The sequence below is a fragment of the Myotis brandtii genome, unplaced genomic scaffold, assembly GCF_000412655.1.
Source record: "Myotis brandtii unplaced genomic scaffold, ASM41265v1 scaffold738, whole genome shotgun sequence".
NCBI classification, from domain to species: Eukaryota; Metazoa; Chordata; class Mammalia; order Chiroptera; family Vespertilionidae; genus Myotis; species Myotis brandtii.
Genome location: NW_005370932.1, coordinates 8,770 through 16,296, shown reverse-complemented (window position 1 = coordinate 16,296; position 7,527 = coordinate 8,770). Strand labels below are relative to the sequence as shown.

General features: G+C 43.4%; 1 long non-coding RNA gene across 1 annotated transcript in view; it reads left to right on the top strand.

The window, feature by feature from the left end:
- The window catches only part of LOC106724150, a 7,947-nt gene extending 1,554 nt beyond the window's left edge, over window positions 1-6,393 (top strand). The window contains exons 2-3 of the long non-coding RNA XR_001359903.1: window positions 5,098-5,236; window positions 6,020-6,393. This is a non-coding gene — a long non-coding RNA (uncharacterized LOC106724150). The remainder of the gene's footprint in view (window positions 1-5,097; window positions 5,237-6,019) is intronic.
- The last annotated feature ends 1,134 nt before the right edge of the window (window positions 6,394-7,527 follow it).

The following is a 7,527-nucleotide window of genomic DNA, read 5'->3' as shown; positions in this document are numbered from 1 at the left end:
CGGGCCGGGCCGGCGGGTGAAATGGGACAAGGGCGCTGCGCCGCGTGGAGCGGAATCCTGGCCGCACGCACCCAGGTGCTCCTCGCCCAACACTCTCTCGGTCGCAGAAACACCTTTCCCCGCCCCACACAGAAGGTCAGCGGGGCCAGGGAGGGCTGACCTCTCACCGGAGGCGAAATGATTCCCCACCCCGAGGGCTGGAGCTCCGGGAACTTGCCAAACTGTCCGGAGTGAACCGGGCTGGGACTGGGATGCGCGAGTAGGCTGGGATGGGTGGGGCTCCTTGCTGGTGGTGCTATGGGGAAGTTGCCAGGGAATTTCACCCTTGACCTTACTATGCGGTGCTGGAGGTGAGGGATTGAAATCAAGAGTTTACAACCTGGGAGGTAAATTAACCAGTTTTTCTGATGGGGGAGTGTGGCTTAAATCCTGGAATTGGTGCGGGAATAGACCACCCAAAGCCTGCTCAGTTGACTGTGGAAAGGAATTCACTCTCAGCCCAAAAAGCATGTGGCAACGACTGTGATTTGGGAAGCTGCTTTGTTTGTGAGTGATATTTGTTGTTGGTGGTGGTGGTGGTGATGTGAGTTCTAGATTTCCACCTCTTATCAGTTTTCTCACTGCCCATCTCCCCAAAGATATTCTTCACATAGCATACCCCTAGCTGGTCTTTGTTGTAAAAACAGTTAGAATACCCTGGGCCTGAAGCCCCGTCTTTTCTTTTCCACTGGCTCCTGTGGGGATAAATGAATAGTTGAAGTTTGAAGATGTGTTTTTCACACCATCATACTCTGCCTTTCAAAAAATACACCCCATCATTTCCTCAGACAGTGTTTAAGTGTTTCCTCATGAACAGTTTGTCCACACCCACACACCCACGTGCATGTACCTACACATATGGACGTGCACTATACACAGGCACACCCAACCTTGAAAAGAACTTTAGAACTGCATGCAGTTTGTCTTCAACACATAGTCCGAAAGCAATAAGAAAGAGTTGTTGCTCTCAGTGTGTGTTCTTGGACGTGTTTCTTGTCTCTGCAGAGGATGGGGCTTAAGTTATCCAGTGCTATGTATTCGGGGAAATTGAGGGGAGAATTGGGAACTAGCGGGAGGGAGGGGAGCTTCCATTTTGGATATTACCAACGTGGCTTCTCATGAACTATATAGTCTTAGAAACAGTAATGTTGCCCTGGCCCATGTGGCTCAATTGGTTGAGTGTTGTCCCATGCACTGAAAGGTCATGGGTTGGATTCCTGGTCAGGGCATATACCTGGGTTTTGGGCTCCATCCCCAATAGGCACATGCAGAAAGCAGCCAATCAATGTTTCTCTCTCACATCAATGTTTCTCTCTCTCTCCCTTCCTATCTCTCTAAAATCAATAAAAACATATTTTTAAAGAAATAGTAATATTCTTTATTTTAATTTTGATTCAACGGAATTTTGACTTTCTATAGTCGACCTGATGCTTGCCTTGTGTTTAGTCTTTAGCAGGTTTTGGTGGTCATGTCAGCTGACTTTAGTGGGAACTGCAACTACACATAAGTGGCAAAGGCAATGGGCTCAGCAGGAAGGCTAAAACACATTTTCTGATTTCATGGCACTCCTATCCTAACTGGAACATCAATAGAAAAATTAATACCTTTAACTATTAAAGTATTAAAAATAATTACCCCAAATTTTAAAAATATAAAATATATTTTATATTAAATATGTATATGTATGTATAAATATATTAAATATAAAAGATTTAAGGAAAGTAGGCACTTGGGCCAAATGCTCAAGGGAATTATATCTAGTGCATTCTTTTCCCTGGCCAATGCCTGGATCCCACTACCAAATACCTGTCGCTGGATAGCAGTCTCCATGGGATTGTTCTGCTTACCGACCCATGTGCATTGGTTTTAATAGCAGGTACTGGCATGCAGAGAAGGCTTGAGATAACGTGTCAACTTGGCCGCCTCTTCTGCTTATTTTCCTGATATGTATGATCATCATATTTTCCAAATCAAAAGTCAGAACATGTGACTTATAATTCAAGATTATTATTTGAGACTCTGGGAGGCCTTTTTACTACATTGAAAAACAGTCTCAAGATCTCTTGGCTAAGATAATAAGGGACCAAATGAGGAAGTTTGGGAAGTTTGCTGGTTGGGGGACAGCTGATGATTTCAGTTACCAATAGCCGTGCTAGGCTTGAGGAGTCTACAAGACAACCAGAAAAAAACCATTTTGTAGACTACAGTGTCATGCAAGGCCAGAGATGTCCAGAGATGAATGTTAAAGGAGTGAGAATAGTTGAGTTCGAGCAGAGACGGCAGACAGCCCCATTTAAGAAAGGATCCTGAACACACAGTACTTTCCCCTGTTCCCTCCAGCTTCCTAGGAAAATATTTGCATTAAATATTATAATGTTTTTAATATATAAAGTTTATTCAAATTTTTAAGAAAAAACACCAAAATTCAAAATGATAGGCAAAGGTAGAAACCAATCATTCATGCTAGAAGATATCCAAACAGTAAACAAAAACACTATAGGAAAACATTCACCCTCACAGAAATGAAGAAATGAAAATGGAAGTAACTACAAGATACCATGTTGCACCTTTAAAAATAACATAAAAAACTAGTGTGGGGTTGCAGTGAAATGGATAGATTCAGCGTATTGTTAGTGGCGTTGTAAATTGAATACAATCCTTTTGGTGAACTGTAAAGCGATACCTGTACATAATGCCTTACCCTTGACCCAGTAGTCCAATTCTTGGATATTTTTCATTAGTAGGAGATTAGGGAGAAGAAAATGGCCACACCAACACATTTATTCAGTGCTTCCTTCTTATATAATAATAGTAATTACTACGATAAAAAATAACAGTATTTATTGGTCTCTTACTGTATACTAGGCACAGTACTAAACATGCTATCCATATTTAATTAATCCTCCAAGTAACCTCATTAGGTACACACTTTAACTTTCATTTCACAGAGAAGGAAACAACTTACAAAGATTGAGTATCTTGTCCAAGTTAAGCGAGAGAGCCAGAATTTAATCCCAGACCAATCTCAAAACTATTTTACCCATCAGCATTGAATAATCCCACAACCATCCCTTGGGGTGAGTGTTATTAATTAATGACTTTGTGTAGAAAGGAAACTGAAATTTAGCAAGGTTAAGGAACTTGCCCAAGGTCACATAGTTCATAAGTGGCAGAGCTGGATTTGGAACTCAAATCTGTCTGGCTCCAAAGCCTATATTTTTCCACTATACCATATTTTTTTCCTGAGGAAATAATTTAGTAGAGGAAAAACAAGAAATATAGTCTCGGATATTTATTGCAGTATTTCCTATAATAGCAGTATAGTTGGAAATTTCAAATCTAAATGTCCAATAGAGCACAGTCCTTACAAAGGACAATTGTGAGGAGATAATTATATCTCACCCGGAGTGATATGGTAGTTCTATATTCCTGACTACCTTGGTTGTTGTTTAGCTACCTCAGGCTTATATCATATATAAAACTGTGGGGAAGATGCAAATGTGGCATTGTTTTATGAAAAAGCAGAACACAGAATAGCGCCGATGCTATCATGGCACTTTCTTCAGGACATCTGTGCATGTGCTCAGCAGCTGGAAGAAAATGAGCAAAAACCTGTGCCTTTTGATGAATTTCTAGGGCTTGATGCAGCTTCTGGCACATGGTAAACATTCAGTAAATGTTTGCTTTTTTAAAAAAATATGTTTTTATTGATTTGAGAGAGAGAGGAAGGGACAGAAAGAGAGAGAAATATCTGATCAGTTGCCTCCCACATTCCCTGACCAGAGACACACACTCCAACCAGGGACACACACCCTAAACAGACAACTGAATCCACCTGGGCATATGCCCTGACCAGGAATTGAACTGGCAACCTCTCAGTGCATGGGGCGATGCTTAACCAACTGAGCCACACTGGCCTGGGCCATTCAGTAAATGTTTACGAAAGGCATGGGCTTGCCCTGACAGCTGGGAGAGCCTGTCTCTCGTCCTCAAGCCCAGCACTGCCAAGATGGAAAGTCAGGCCTGAGGGAGAGGAGGCCTGCAGGCCAGGCAAGGGTTCATGCTGGGCACATGCCACCTTGGAGGCTCTGGGAAGGCAGATGAGGGGAGGGCATAGGATTTCATGGCTTAGAGGACAGGGGACACCAGGGACAACCAAGGAGCTTGCATGTAATAGGCCTCCAATAAATACTTAGAGGAATTAATGACCTGCACTGGCTCAAGTCAAGGGCTCCTGCAGTCCCTCACTTCTCTCCCCACTTCTGACTCTGTTTTGCCTTCCCGTATATTTCAAACATCCTCTGCCCAACCACACAAGATTTCTCCTTCCTTGGAACCCTGTCATGCACTATAATCTCTGTGTTACATTTATTCTCTTGTGTGAGTGTAAGATTCGTGCTATAGACATATTCTCAGAGCCAGTTAAGGAGATAGAAATTGCCATTTAAAATCCAACCTGACAGTTCCACTTCTTGTTGGATTGTGGACAGGATTTTTTCCTGGAGGTATTCACCTGGGCATGACTTCTCAGGCCTTACACAGTCTGTGGTTCTAGCCACCGTGAAGAAAAATGGCTGAGAATTTGAATCCCTATTTATCGATTCTGAAAAGTGTCTTACTTTCTACAAGTCTTTGGAAAACACAACTACCTACCTATCACCCCCACTCCCACCCACCCACATCCCATAAATGTAACTGATATGGAAAGTACCAGGAGATTATATCAGCTCACAGAAGAGATATCAATATGTCAAAAACGTTTAAGTATAAGATGTTACAGAGCCTGACGTAGTCCCGTTGAAAATGGCATGTCCAGATTTGGCCTATCTTTGCTCACTGGCAGGATTGCAGCCCAGGAGGCTTTCCCGGAACTTAGTTGTCTGTGAATGATTTCACTGGTGTCCTTGAGCTGTGGCGCAGTCCTCAGAGGGACTGCAGAACCAAAGCGGTGAAGTGGGTGGAAGCTGGTGGAAGCTACCGCGTCCTAGAGGGATTGGAAGCCAGATGCACAGGTCTCCGGTTTCTCCTAAGCTTCCCGCCTGCTCCCTCCGCTCCCAGCCTGTGAATCTGCCTCTGGCTAAGAGACAGACTTTCAGGAAACATCAGATGCCAGACCCTGTGAGGATACAGCAGAGAAAAAAAGAAATGGATTCTGCCCCGATGGCTCCGCACTGTGGTTGGTGGTAAATCCTGCAAGGTGAAGGTGTCCATATCAATGTAGCATTTCCTCAGGTAACCCTGTGGCCTGGGAGGGGGCCCTGAGAACTGCCTGGGAGTCAGTTCTGGAGGCTTGAGTGTACCTCATGTAACAAGGTCTGAAACGAACATGGATCTCTGGGGTGTCTGCACTGTCCAGTAATATCCAATTTAGTCAATTCCTTTAAACCAAGGGGAGATCTTTCTCTCAGACCCCTTCTCCTGCCTACTTACTCCTGTGGGTTGGTCTCCGTGGGCAATACACATGGAACTACTAGATCACAGTTCCATATCCCAGGGTTGGAGAGAGTGTCCTTGTTAGGCTTTGTGACATTATAACTCTCTTAGCTTTTTTTCTATTTTCTTTTATCCTCATCGTAATCTGATAAAGCAGGTATTTTTACCTTTTTGTAAAGCTAATAACAACAGTAATAATAGTTAATACTTATTGACACTTGGCTCTGTGTTAAACTCTTCATATGCATTATCCCATTTAATTCACAACAGCCTAATGAGTTAAGGGTTGTTGTGTTTTTTTTTTAAATCTCCATTCTACAGAGGAAGCTTAGAGAGGATATGTAACTTGATTGAGATACTACTGCTAGGAAACCCTGGCCGGGTAGCTCAGTTCGAGCATCGTCCCAATGCCAAGGTTGTGGGTTTAATCCCCGGGTAGGGCACATACAAGAATCAGCCAGTAGAGATACGTTGGGGGCCGCTCAGCGACTGACTCCTGCCCCCCCCCCCCCCCCCCCCCCCCCGCCCCCAATCAATTTTTAAAAAGCTGCCAGGAAGTATTGGATCTGTGAACTCCATGTGCACTTAATCCCTGTGCTGTACTGCCTCCCACAATGAAGTATGAAGAAGTTAGTGATCACCCCCACAACTTGTAACAGAGCCAACCCTGACCTCTTCTCACTACAAAACTCTTGCTATTTCTACTGACCATGAGCTAATTTTTTAAATGCTGACCATTTCTTTTGACAATAAAGAAATGCAAGATGTTTGCCTTTTTAACTTTCACACATATTTTTGAAATAATTTGTTTTTAAAAAATACTTGAATGTTTTGCAGCCCTTTTCTTTATAGTGTTTTAGTAACATTAATGTAGTCATGGCTAGGTTGGTTTCTGTACATTGATTGTGGTCAAGGGTTGTAAGGGATGGGGAGCCTAGTCGTACTCAATTCCTAATTAAATGGATCTTAACTTCTGTAAGGGAATACAAAGGAAATGAAAGATCTGGAGAAACCACATGAAGGACAAAGAAGTTCAGGTGAAGGTTAGTCAGAAATATTTTCCTCCTGTTAGCATACTTGGGCCTTAAAACTGAGAAGCAGCTAGCTGAGAGCTTTGCTAAGGCGATTCGAGTCTGTTTTGCTGCAGTTAGTTATTTGCACAGACTGTGATATTTGAGAGCCGCAGGCTCACCTTCCTCTCCTTCTCAGGAATGTTTCCTTATTGGCATTGCCAGTGGCGCTATTTAAAGGCTGGATTTAAAATATCACCTTAGCATATCACAGGAGTCAGCTTCCTCATTCCACTGTGTCAGACTTTCTAATAATGAAAGAGGAAAGAGGGCTGCAAGGACCAAACTCCCCAAAGAAATGGGGTGTTTTACATTTATATCAAATTAGCCTTGGTCTCAACTTTAAAACAACGCATTGCACATCAGGTGAAGGAGAAGGAGGGCTGTGGGGAAGGGAGGGGGGGCGCTGTTGGGAGGGATGGTCACCTGGCAAGCTCTGCTCTGCTCTCCAGGTCTGTTCTCAGGAGTCAGGGAGGCCAGCCTCCCTCGCAGACACTTGGGAAGAGACTGTTCCAGGCATGTCTCCCAGCTTCTGGTAGTTCCTTGGCGGTGGCAGCATAACTCCAGTCTTCACATAACTCTCCCTGCGTGGGTGTCTGTCTCTGTGTCCGAATTTTCCCTTTTTTATAAGGACATCAGTCATATTGGATTAGAGCCCATCCTAAAGACCTCGTTTTAAGTTGATTACCTCTGTAAAGACCTGGTCTCCAAATAAGTTCATATTCTGAGGTACTGGGAGTTAGGACTCCCATATATATACATTTTTGGAGGATACAATTTAACCCTTAAGAGCAAGGCTGGTTCAATATTTTAAAATAAATTACTGTAAACCATTATATCAACTGTCTACAGTAAAGCAGAAAAACACATGATCACAATAATTAATTCAAAAAAAGCGCTTGACAGCCCTTGGCCGGTTTGGCTCAGTGGAAAGAGCATTGGCCCACGGACTGAAGGGTCCCGTGTTCGATTGCAGTCAAGGGCA